General features: G+C 35.5%; 1 protein-coding gene across 4 annotated transcripts in view; it reads right to left on the bottom strand.

Moving 5' to 3' along the window:
• fut8a (fucosyltransferase 8a (alpha (1,6) fucosyltransferase)) overlaps positions 1-14,200 on the bottom strand; it is a 252,183-nt gene that overhangs the window by 167,003 nt on the left and 70,980 nt on the right. For all 4 annotated transcript variants that reach the window (XM_066694455.1, XM_066694458.1, XM_066694453.1 and 1 more), the window contains one exon: positions 7,382-7,448. The gene's annotated coding sequence lies outside the window, so the exon portion shown is untranslated. The remainder of the gene's footprint in view (positions 1-7,381; positions 7,449-14,200) is intronic.

Raw genomic sequence — 14,200 nt, forward strand, 5'->3', positions numbered from 1 at the left:
CATGAGAGTGGTAGAACAAAGAAATATCTGAAACATAGAAATAGAGCGCTGATGGCAAACATATAGCCTTTGATCTGAGGGCCGCCACTGAGGGTCCAGTGGCAAGGTCACAGGGGGGGATTTCATAGGTTTATCTGTCACTACAATCATACAAAATAAAGAATGAACAATGTCAATTACCATGACCCTACAACTAAGAAAGGTACAAGATTAAAATCCACTTCATGAAACTATCATTCCAAGAGCCAGATTAAATTGTATTACATATTATAGAGGAAATTACAAAGCTCAAAAAGGACAGCAGACATTGGAAATGCACTTTAATAAAGGTTAGAGTGAGGTTGCTGTTTTTCAAAACACTTTTGAATGATGACATCCATGTCAGGACAGGATGTTAATACCAATGAGCACCAAGAGCTTCTAGTTTAAAGATCTGTTTGTCGCTTGCAGCATTTGTTCCACAGCACTGACTTATTTCACAGTTGGCAATGTCTTCAGCAGCGTGATTATTGGTAGTGAAGTGTCAGACTAATAGAAGCGTTGTGGTTTTCAATCGAATACTGTATAGATGTCCCATAAAATGGTCTGCTAAATGCCTTTTAGTGCACTCAGTGGACTGGTTATGTTTCTTGATTCAGACAGTATCTGTAGAAAGGTCGCTTATATCAGTTATCAGATCAAATATAAGGCTTCAGCATTCAAAATTAGAATGCCTTTGTCGGTTTTTAATCCTTCTTTTTGTGTAATAGAAAATAATGTAGACCTCCTGTTTCCAGCCACCATGAATTCACTGTCTGTGCACCACAGAGGCTCTTGATAATGATAGTGTCAATGTGAAAATAAGCGTTCAATATGATAGCTTGGACATTGAAAATATCGTGAAGATTGAATCCAGAAATGTTTTTTTATATATTTACTTATGACAACAAGGGCAAATAATACAAAGGAGTGCAGAAATACTACGAGCCACTGGAGATGCATGTCTTGGAATGTATGTCTGTAAGTCTTGGGAAAAACAAACAAAATAACACAATTTTAAATTAATATACTGTTTATAAATTTTCTTAAAAGTGGGTTAATAATTGGGATATATACCTACTGTTTCACAAGACAAGACAGACTGGGTCAAGAATGAATCTGAATGAATTTGTTTAATGGGATTTTACAAGTTTTATACACCTAAAATAATCTTGATGGTAAAAGATTGAATAATAATGAAATGTGCCTTTTTAAATTAAAAAAACACACATATATATGTGTGTGTATGTGTGTGTGTGTGTGTGTGTGTGTATTGCTTGTGTTATGAATTAACTTTTCTGTTTCTATTTCAGTTCATGATTGTGTTTCAACCTACATATTGAATTGATGATCATTAGCACCTGTTTGGTATAATTGTTTAATCATACACCTGACTATATGCCTACAAAATCCTTGACTGTGTGCAAGTATACCTAGAAGAATTGATGCTGTTTTGAAGGCAAAGGGTGGTCACAACAAATATGGATTTGATTTAGATTTTTCTTCTGTTCACTCACTTTGCATTTAGTTCATTGATAAATATAATCTATTAACATGTCTATTTTTGAAAGCATTCTTACTTTACAGCATTTTTTCACACCTGCCTAAAACTTTTGTACAGTACTGTTTGTGTATATATATATATATATATGCACACATACACACATATGTAATCAAAATAATAGGGGGGGGGGCATTATCAACCTTTTTTAATGTTTTCTGAATGTCTTCTCAAATTACACTGGTATTGTGTAGCTCTGGTTGCATGTAATTAAGCTGGCAATTTTTATGAAATTGTCAGTGCTTTTGAATTTATTGCAACATGAAACCCAGCTCCTGGGAGCACAAACCTTAATTATAATTGTAAAAGAAAAACTTGTGAGTCTCACCGAAGATTATTTCATTAATGCAACACAATCCACATTGTTCCTCCTTGGCAGGAGTGCCAAACATCAGCGGCACACTCCTCCAAGAAAAGCTTTACATCACAGTGTCTAAGAATATGAGGTGGACAGATATTGAAAGTGAACAATACTGCTTTTATCTACCACACCGATTTTTGAAGGGAGTAGCCTAACTGTCCAGAGAAAAATGCTCTTGTTTTTCAGAAAATTTTTCTTTTGAATTTGTATGTAAGTTAGTCCACCCTGATTGAAAACGTATAGGTTTTTTAGGGGGGGGGGGGTTGTTTTCAACATTCACACATTTGTTTGGCCAGACAGCACAGATTTTAGCTGCAGGAAACCCTTTTGCTAGTTAATTTGTTAAACAACACCATAAGTAGGGCTCTTAGCTACATTTATTTTTCTCTTGAATTTCTTGCTCCTCTATAAAACTTAGACATTTCTTGAAAGCCATTCACACAGCTCAATTACAAATGGTTAATTGGATCAAGGATAAAATACATTCACTCGATTTTGCTGCTTAACAACTAAATTATATTATTTCAGCTTTCCGGTTCTAAGCCTTTCTTTTTCCATTTACAAGCTGGACACGTTGCTGGACAAGCACAGTGCAAGATGTTAATAGCCACGATAATGCATTTATTAACAATATTAATGACTGTATGATAGGCAGACATTATTCCATTCTCTGTGCATACTTGTATTCATGGGGAAAAAACACTACTGACTTACTTGAAATGTTGAGTTTTAGTAAACACACATTTCCCTTTATTTAAATTGAAAGTGTTGTTGACAATACAAAAAAGAAGCTGAGGAGCTTAAGGTACTTAGAGGCTTTCAAAAATCGCCATAATAAACCTTTATTACTTGCATGCATTGTTAATTCTGGACAAAGCATAGCTAAATAAAGTGCTTGAACCTTTCAATCACAACTTCAGAAGCATCAACTACATTACCAGAACACTGTACAAAAAAACTGCTTCAAATGACTACCTACTATATTGTAATGTGTCATCCACGCCAATAATTGTTTTCTTTCTGTACTATAGAGTATGGCGCTGTGCTACATTGCACTAGTGTACTTTCCTTTGAAATGGGTATGAGTGGAAACACTGAAATTAACAGCTTCTGCACAATGGACCAAAACACAAAAAAATGATTTGCTTTAAGTCTCACGCTTTGCATTAGCTGCAGGGTAAGGATTAATGCTGCACAAGCTAATGATTGATTTTTCCAGCTAAGTTTTCCGTGAGGAGGTCAGTGTTGTTGATCGGTGGTTAATGCAGCAGGTAAAATTTAAGAAACAGCTTGAGTTTAATATGTACTGATTAACCAAACAGTCATTGAACATTTAATTAAGTAAGGATGGTTAAGAATTGCAACTGATGAAGACTGTCATTAAAATAAGTACATATGTAAATATTCATATGTTATGAATGTATTTGTTATTATTATTATTACCTGGTTTTAATTAATCAAATCATGACATTAGAACAAGAGCATTTGATGGTTAAAAGTTATTTCAACTGTAGCTAATAAAATTAAAGGTCTTTGTTAGTTCTGAAACTCTTGTTTTATCTGAAAACATTGAGCTTAGCTGCAGACCAATAAGATAAAATTGTGTTTTTCTTTATCTTGTGTAAAGTCTACATTTTTAAACCTGTTAAAACTGCATCAATAATGTTGTATACAAATTCTCCTGGAGACAGGAGTAAAAAGATTTCCAAATCTGGCTAAGAATCAAATCTGTAATTTTATTGTTTGATCCACTTCCTAGCTATGTTTCATGAAAGAAAATACAGTGCCTATAGGAAGTACTCTCCCCCCTTGGACTTTTTTCTCATTGTGTTGTCTTACAGTGCATTTAAATGGGATTTTATTTCCCTTGATTTAGACAACCTACTCCACACTTTCAATGTGGGAAGATATGGGGTGGGGGAAAACAAATCAATTAAAAATAAAAATGTAAAATGTCTTCATTATATAAGTATTCACCCCCTTTGCTATGCCACTCCTCAATGAGCTCAGGTTCAACCAATTGCCTTCAGAATTCACACAATATGTTGATTGGAGTCTGTTTGTGTGCAATAAAATTGGTTCACATGATTACAGGGTAAGTACAGCTGTCTCTGTAAGGTTTCACAGTTGTGCGTTCAAACTAAAGATACTACCATGACAACCGAGGAGTTTTCAAAACATCTTGGAGATAAACTCAAGTTGATCGTAAAGAAGTTAAATGTATATGGCACCACCCAGAATCTGCTTAGACCAGAGCTGCTGCGTACGAAAAGCATTTGTCAGAGAAGCTACCAAAAGCCAATGACAACTCTGAGAGACTTACAGGTTTCCATGGCTGAGATGGAAGAAACTGTCCATATGTCAACCATAGCTCAGATACTCCACAAATCTGGCATGCAAGGAAGAGTGGCAAGAAGGAAGCCATTTCTGAAAGAAGCGCATGTAAAACACAACTTGGAATTTGCAAAAAGATGTGACAAAAGATTCTGTGGTCTGATGAAACACAAAATTGTACTATTATGTTTTGCGCAAACGCATCACAGCATATCACCCAAGTAACACCACCCCTACTGTGAAGCATGGTGGTGGCAGTATTATGATAAGGGGCTTTGCATCGGCAGTGACTGGGAAGCTTGTCAGGGAAGAAGGCAAAATGGATGGAGCTAAATACAGGTATATCCTTGAGGAAAACTTGCTTCGGTCTGCAAAAGACCTAAAAACAATGAAGTGAATGTCCTGGAGTGGTTCAGTCAAATCTGTGTACACTGACTATCCCCATCCAACCTGACAGAGCTTGAACAATTTTGCCAATAAGAATGGGTGAACATTGCACAATCCAGATGTGCAAACCTGGTAGAGACTTACCCCAAAAGACTCACAGCTGTATTTGCTACTAAAGGTGGTTCTACCAAGTATAATTATCTTACCATCTAAGACATTACTTTTTTTTTCCTTCGGTATCTGTTGTTTCATTGTTCACAATGTTTAAAAAATAAAAAATCCAGGGGGGTTGAATGCTTCCTATAGGTACTTTATGTTTGCCACAGAAATGTTGCACTCAAAGCAACCGTCCTTGTTGGAACCCTCCAGGTGGTGTAGCTGGTAGCTATAGAGGTGTTTGCTCAGTGTTAATGCACCATCAGTCCACATGATTTAACCTCCCAGAGAGCCTAAGAATAGACCAAACACCTGTTCATGTAGATTTAATGATGGTGTGGTCCTCACGAGAATTTCTTTCATTTGGTTTGTCTTTTATTTTTTTCCTTTTGAATTGAGAAACATGACATGAAGACAGACTGTCCAGTCAGACAATTTTCCCAAGTAATGCTTTGGCAGACTCTTTTTTTTTTAAGCCTAAAAAATCATTAAAAACAATGTGGAAAAGTAGGCCACACAGATATTAAGCATCATTTGTTTACTAGTTCATAAGATGTTAAGCCTGGTAAAATACTCAATGTTTGTCAGCCTTTCTGAACACGGAAAAGGTCCCATTTTAAACAAACATATTCTTATGCACAGAGACATGTGAATGAGTTTCTGTGTCCAATTACCCAAATATTACTTGAACTGTTGGGAGTTTAAAGGTTTAATAGGTAAACAAAAACAGCTTGACTTTATCACCTTTGCTTGCAAGTTACTTTCAAACATTTCTGTTCTGTCTTTGTTGTTGTTGTTTTTTACTTTATTGCTTGTTTATGATGATGATGATTATTATTAATATCATTAGTATTATTATGCAGACATAGCGCTTTCAATTTAATATAACATACACCAGCAAAACCTTTAAAAAATGACTGTGTTCTGTGTATAGTATAACAAAGTATTTGTTGTAATGGGATAGACTACACAATATATTATGATTTTCATTGCTCAAAAATAAATATTTTCTGCAGCACAGTTTCTTCAGCTAGCTTCATTATAAATGGACTGACTGTGCTCTCTTACCTGTAATGTTTACTTATAAGTATTTAAATAAAATCCAACATAAAACACATCTACAACAACATTCAGTTTTTTGTTCCTGTTTATTAAGGGGTATAAATAAATATGGAGGGCACTGTAGCTAGATGTGTAATAGAATCCAGTTAATAGAATAAAATAAAATATAATCATGTTGCAGGGTAATTAACATTTGATAGGCATCACTTTTAATTTTTGTTGAATCCACAATTATATGCTAAATCTTCTATTAAAAATATGCTGAAGACGAGACAGTTTTAAGAAGCATTTCACTGCTTCCACTGAATCAACTGCTCCACTTCTTTTCTGAAACTGTTGACTTTTCACAATCAGGTACAAAAATAAGCTTAAAACAGCAAATAAAGTGTGACTGCATTTAGGCTTGGTACCGAAACCTTGACTGCTGTAAAGTATACATGAATAAAGCCGAACAGCAGCTAATTTTAAAAGCTCCAGATATCTGGCCGGAATTCTCTTGGATTAAAGTTTCGGTTTAAGAATTGATTTCATACGTGAGGGCTTTAAAAGGTTTAAAATGGGCTGCCATAATGATTTGAACCCTTGAGTTGAGGTTAATTAATTGTCAAGACAAACCTTGGTATTTCTCTGACCTTTACAGCTCAAGTTTCAGATATAATGTGGGCGATACCAATTGCATGTTTTAAAACAGGTACAGAAAAATGTCAGCGAGAGGCAAGGGTGCTAAAGGTGGAGAAGAGACGACAAGTACTCCATCAAACTTGCATCTTATTAAAAAACAATTTCAGAACCATATCCATGAAACATCTTTGGAGATGTGAGTGCACTGGCCTTTCCGAAAGTTTGCCAATTGCACGGTGCTTGTTCCAGTTTTCTATACTTTACCAGACATTTGATTATATTGTGAACAGCTTAGACAATGTCTGCCTTGCAATGGAAAATAAATACTATAATATAGTAACTTACTATAGTACGTAATATAGTGTTTTCCAGGTAATCAATTTTGATATGAATTGTTACATCTTGGCTTTTAACTGTGTGTTTTTGAGTGTTAACCGAGGAAAGTTAAGTTCCACTTCCAACACAAGGCCCCTGAATGTACATCGAAAAGATTGAATTAGAAATCAGTTGATATTCACCTTATTTTGATTCTTAAAAGGATATGGGTAACTGTTTAACTGCATTCTTCAAATAAGTGAGTCTAATCTTCTATTAAAAAATGCTATTCATGAAGTAGCTAAAAAAAAAAGTGAGTGATGAATCAGTTTCAGATTTTTATCTTGCTTTTTGTCCCCCTCATACGTATTGCATGTGTTGTTTTTTTCTGAATAATTTCCTTTCAAACTACACTCTAAAACGTTCATATCATATTATGCACATCTTTTTTTCTACAGTAAAGCACAACGTGCTCTTTATCAACTGCAGTTGATGCAAATTTAAATAAATAAAAAATACTTCTGGTTTAAAGACATACGGCAATGTGTACTGTAATCTAAACTCACCTTATGCAGTTCTGATCAGATTACACCAGGAAGAAACTCCAAGTCTTGTGTGATAATGGGGTCAATCCTGAAAATAAAAAAAATAGATATGCTGCTGAGAATGACAACAGATTACATTATATTACATTACAGCAGAAAACTTGAACTGACAGACCCTGCGTCAACCTTGTTTTAATGTAGTGCTCATAAGGGTACTGACTACTAGTTCCAGTGTCAAAAACGCACTTCAGAAAGAGCGTGGCAATTCACTAGTGACACCAACCTCCTTATATTATGCCAGTTTAGAAAAGAACTAAATGCTAGCATTCAGTCCTTAATAACCAGAAAGACAACTTAAATTAGTATTAAAATACATACATACATACCTATGTACACAAAAGAAAACTAAAGCAAAGGCCACTCTTTCCAAGTCTTTCAAATAAATATTGCTGTACTTTTGCTTTACTAAATCTTTCATTCTCAACTGCTTTATATTACTTTGGAAGGTTTTCAATGGCATAGAAGTCCAACACTCAAAGTCCAGTCTTAACTTGTGTCTCTTGTATTACTTTTGTATTTAGGCTGTGTCTGTGTTAAAAAAACAATTACCAATATCTATCACACTAAAATAAAAATAAACATTTTAATAAAGAGTGGCAATATTGTTAATTACAATTATATATTATTATATCTATATTATATTACTTTATAATCTGTAACATCATCTTAACCTATAACAAATTGCATAAATTACTGCACTGTGTCTTATTTCTGCACAGCTGAAGATGGCTTGTAAACTGAAATGTCCTGTAACAAATGCTGTTTAATCATTTAAACTTCATGTGTACATCATGATTTTTTTTTCTTACAAACAGTGCTTTCTGTACACTTAAATTCTCAGTCTGTTCAGAGAGAATCTTCATTGGTTGCTAGCATTCCTGGGGACTTCTGCAGTGTGGGACCTGCTAAATCTAACACCAACTGCTATATCTGGCTTCAGTACAGCTTCCTCTCTGTTCTGAGGAGGCATCTGTACAGCCCAAGTACCTGCTAAAAGTCCCAGCATGGACTCGCCTAAAAAGACATATCAGAGCCAGGTTACACCGGATGCATTGATGGCTTTTTATGAGTGGATCTAATAATGCCGGGCCACTCCTTTCATTCCTGTCATACAGATCAGCATCCACGCATGGCAAAAGACTTTAGAATAATCCAGATATCTGCTCAGCCCCCTGAACAATTATTTGTTTGTGCATCTCTGATTTGATCTCCTGTTACGGCTTTAACAGTGTGCAGTTTTTGCATAGGAAACCTGAACCGATATTCATATAACTAGATCAGCCGATACCAATACTGATATTTTCCTATTGTGTATTTACCTATAGAATGATAGCGGGTCGGGGGAGGGAGAGGAGATCCAAAGCACTTCTGTTCATATAGGTTTCTTTGTACTTGTTTTTTCAATGTTCAAGCATTTGTTGGGCCAGGCAGCATGCTTTTATTTTTTTTTAAATACAGCAGCAGGAAACCCTGAAACATTATGTTTAAGCTATGGGCAGATATACTATAAATATTTAGATACATTGAAATGAATTAGATATATCTCTAAATTAATTTCAAATATCTTTAAATGTTTAGGAGATATCTTCAGATGCACTTTACAATAGGATATCTGCAATTCATTTAGAGATCCTGAAAACACAAGCAGCAGCTACAGAGAAACTCCCCCCTCCCACCAACCGATTTCCTTGGTAGCCCAAGAAATAATATAATAATAATAATAATAATAATAATAATAATAATGTCCTGATCGACACTTTTGAAAAAGGTCCACATAGCCGGCACTCTTGCGTAACCAGGCACATCCAAAGTCCATATAAAGAATAAAGCAGCAGCACTTAATTACCGCATCGCAGTTCTTGCACGTCATTCACATTTTGTTAAAGGCACACTAGAACAAATCAGATGCTTAGTTAGACTCAATAAAAGCAGCACCATCAGTCAGAAATATCAGTCAGAAATATCGGCCATTTTAAAGCAATCAGCCGATACGGATTATTCGGTGCATCCCTACCTGACAGTTATAATGTTTGGCATTTGGTTTAAAAGATTGAATACTTCAGAAAATCCCTGAATAATTTATAATAATATCCATAAATAGTGTTTTGAAAATCTGCGCTACAGTAGAACCCTTCAACAAAGAATACTACCCCTACTGATGCTACTACTACAAATAATAATTTATTACATGAGAAATCAAAACTAATAGACTAAAATGTCAAGTCTAACACCTTTGATTCACCACCATCTGCTTGGTTGTTATGGTCTGTCATGACACTGTAGCACAGTTATTATGGTTCTTTATAACTCTGGAGCCCAGACTATCAATCAGTGAGTGTTACATTTGGTAAATGTATCGGCTGACCCCGAGGTGAATGTGGTGTTTTTTTCCATGTAAAGTGGGTGTAAGAGCCGCCTTGTCCTGATATATATTCTGTACTACTCCCCGCATGTTGTAACGATATATAAAGAATTTGAAGAATAACTTCAAATTAAATTGGACTTATAGTGAAATAATAATAATAAAAAAAACGAATTGAACTGAAGAGTGGACATATTTTATCAAGGAACAAAAAATGCTAGAATCATTATACACTGAACAATAACAGCAAATGTGACAACACTTATGTTAGAGCTGCAGAAATAGTTCAATCAAATTCATAATAGTTAACAACGAGATCTCAAATTCAGATAGAAGGCTTTCATGAAGAAATATGACTACTACATGAAAAAGGAAGGGCATACTTTAGGAGACTTCAATGCATAAATTGGAAACCAACAACATGAAGAGACATCACTAGGTATGTAGGTATGGATATGGAGACAGGAATGAAAGCTGATTGATTTGAAAACACATTTTTTTTTTCATCACGAAAAAGCCAATGAGAAAATGGACCTAGAGAAATCACAATGGAGGAAAGAGTGAAATCGATTACACATTAACAAAATTAATTTATAGTAGAAGACTGCATGGTCCTAACCATATTCAATATCAGAAGTGACCACAGAATGATTTTGTGCAGAATTAATCACAATACCAAAAGGAGAAAGCAGAAAACTAATGAAGAAACCGAACAAGTTCAGCATCTTGCACCTCTGAAATCAGAAAAACACTTTGAAATGACGGAATTGTAGTGGAGAAGAAATGAGCAGTATTTTGCAAAACGTTTCAGAAAGTGTCTCACACTCAAACAAATCCCAGATCATCGGAAAATTGCAACAATCATTCTCCTTCACAAGAAAGGAGACAAAAAGGATGACTGAAGAACTATAATCCCATTAGACTACTAATTCAGAAGCGGATATAACATCTTGATTTCTTTCATAAGATCTCCATCTGCATTGATTTTCTGCCCATCATAGACATAACTTTTGTCTACAACAAAGTTGTTGAACATGACTTTGATCTTACCCAAATTCATTGATCTTACCCAAATCCATTTTGAGTCCAGTTCTCAATCTTGCATCCGAGAGTTCTTGAACTTGAACTGCAAGACTCCAGATGTTTCTGCTGATGACAATGTCATCGGCAACTCGTAGGTTGTTCAAGTAAGTTCCATTTATCATAATAACTTTTGCTTCTCAGTCCAAAGCCTTAATTCTTTAAATGCTACCGTGAAGAGTTTTGAAGAGATTGTCACCTTGATGTACTTGCAGATCTTAAGCTTGTCAGTGTCATGTATTATTGTAAATATATTTTATTTATATATCTTACTGTCAGTTTTTTTAACCAATATTGTAAGTTTGAATTAGTAATTCACCAAACCTTTTTTATCCTACATAGTTTTCCAAGAACATAGTTTTCAGGACCTTGGACAGGTCTCAACAAAAAGTTGCAGCAACTGTAATGCCCAAACGCAACTCTGAAATCTCTATCACCAATTCAGATCTCCAAATGTTTCTGTATTATAACCATTTCCAAGCTAAAACCAAAGTGTTTGGCCTAAATAAAAAGTGTTATGTTTTGCACAAACCCAACACAGCGCATCGCCCAAAGAACACCATCCATACAGTGAAGGCTATTGGTGGCAGCACCAACACATCTTGGTTGTTGGAGAAGCAGGGATGAGTGCCAGTTTTGAGGAGAGAGTGAAGTGAACAAATAACAAACAATCCAAAGAAAAAGAACTGGTAACAAACTATGTCTTATAGTCTTGACCCTCATTATGGGTTATGGATTGAGGTTGGTTCCTGAGTGTGTTTGTTTTTATTAATATATTTGTAGTGACAATATTTCAATGTTTGGTTTTTCTATGTCTATTTCTAAATAACAGACCCCAAACGGTGTCACATATTGTTATAATTATAATCATAATTAGTATTATAATACTTATATATTTAAATATAATATATTTATTATATATAATGATACAGAAGTAGTATAAATGTATTCAATATGTAATTAAGCCATGTATAATAAAAAGCTACTTGCTGTGGCATAGTGGTAGCTTTAGTTTTGTGATTCTCTTTTGCCTTTGTAAACAATTTTACTCCCTTTGAATGCCCTTGATAAGTAAATAGTGTCTATTGAGAATATAGCTATTTTCATAAAGAGTCCCCAAATGCCATAAACCATATGGAAGCACAGAAAGCCATTTGAAATTGTCTTTTTTATCACTTTAATATTCCATGTCCATATAATTAAGACACAACAGTATACAATAGCTTACATTACAAATTATCTTGGATAAGGGGAGTTTAAAAATTAATTATTATTATTTTTGTCATTTAGCTGACACTCTTATCCAGGGCAACTTACATTTGTACCCATTTATACAGCTGGGCATTTTACTGGAGCAATCTAAGTGAAGTACCTTGGTCAAGGGTACAACAGCACTACTCACCCAGGATTTGAACCCACAACCTTCCAGTTATGAGTGCAGAGCCCTAATCACTACTCCACAGTGCTGCCTATTATCAGTCTAGTAATCACTGGCTAGCAGAAATTAAGTCTACTGTGATAATAATTGTTTGTAATTAAAAAGATGCCATTGCTTACAAACAGTAAACAATCCATTGGGATATTTAATTAATAAATTGTTACCAACTGCTACTTACAAGTTAATGCATATTTAAAGGTTTTCTTACTTTGCTTGCATACTCTTGTTTTATATTGGGTTTCTGTCAAAAATCTCTTGAAATGTAAATCCGATTTTTACCAGTTCATGTATGAGTTCAAGTACTAATATACAGTGCCCTGAAGAATTGTTAATGTCCTTAAATAAACAGGAACAAAAACAGCATAGAAAATGATTTATGGATTGGATAAATGTGTCTCTCTTAAAAATGTTATATTGTAATCTTTCACAGATCAAAGTCATATTTGTCATAAACAATGAATTCCAAAGGAGAGGAGAGTCACATTAATTCACACCTCTAAGTATTCCATTAAATAAAATCCAACAAAAACAAATCTTCAACAACATTCTGCTCTTTGGAAGTTCAATGGAAGCTTCTCTAACTATATGAATGTGACATTCATGGTTGGGTTGCAGGGAAGAAGCCTCTTCTGAGGACGAGGTTATCTTGTCAGTATATGAATTAATCTGGAGGGAACTGTATCACCTAATAAATTGACAGTGTTCATAAATAAACCAATACATATAGTATGCTTATAAAGTAAGTTGGCTTAACCAAAAAAAAAAACTTTATTGTGAAAAGCATGTACTGCGAAGTAATAAAATGAGGTCCTCATAAAGCACAGTCCTGGGCATTGCATTCCTCCAGCTTGTCCAATTTAACTTGGTGCCAGGAATCACATTTCTAGTGTACTTTTCTACCCCCCCACCCCCATCACATTCTCCTATTCCTACATCCTATAGGCAACAAACACTCTTAGATGCTTTCTAATGCACATTTCTCCTGTATCCAAACACTGTTCTCTACATACAGTGAGGGAAAAAAGTATTTGATCCCCTGCTGATTTTGTATGTTTGCCAACTGACAAAGAAATGATCAGTCTATAATTTTAATGGTAGGTGTATTTTAACAGTGAGAGACAGAATAACAACAAAAAAATCCAGAAAAATGCATTTCAAAAAAGTTATAAATTGATTTGCATGTTAATGAGTGAAATAAGTTTTTGATCCCTTCGACTTAGTACTTGGTGGCAAAACCCTTGTTGGCAATCACAGAGGTCAGACTTTTCTTGTAGTTGGCCACCAGGTTTGCACACATCTCAGGAGGGATTTTGTCCCACTCCTGTTTGCAGATCCTCTCCAAGTCATTAAGGTTTCGAGGCTGACGTTTGGCAACTCGAACCTTCAGCTCCCTCCACAGATTTTCTATGGGATTAAGGTCTGGAGACTGGCTAGGCCACTCCAGGACCTTAATGTGCTTCTTCTTGAGCCACTCCTTTGTTGCCTTGGCTGTGTGTTTTGGGTCATTGTCATGCTGGAATACCCATCCACGACCCATTTTCAATGCCCTGGCTGAGGGAAGGAGGTTCTCATGGCCCCGTCCATCGTCCCTTTGATGCAGGGCAGTTGTCCTGTCCCCTTAGCAGAAAAACACCCCCATGTTTGATGGTGGGGATGGTGTTCTTGGGGTCATAGGCAGCATTCCTCCTCCTCCAAACATGGCGAGTTGAGTTGATGCCAAAGAGCTCGATTTTGGTCTCATCTGACCACAACACTTTCACCCAGTTCTCCTCTGAATCATTCAGATGTTCATTGGCAAACTTCAGACGGGCCTGTACATGTGCTTTCTTGAGCAGGGGGGCCTTGCAGGCGCTGCAGGATTTCAGTTCTTCGCGGCGTAGTGTGTTACCAATTGTTTTCT

This window comes from Amia ocellicauda, chromosome 21, assembly GCF_036373705.1.
Source record: "Amia ocellicauda isolate fAmiCal2 chromosome 21, fAmiCal2.hap1, whole genome shotgun sequence".
NCBI lineage: Eukaryota > Metazoa > Chordata > Actinopteri > Amiiformes > Amiidae > Amia > Amia ocellicauda.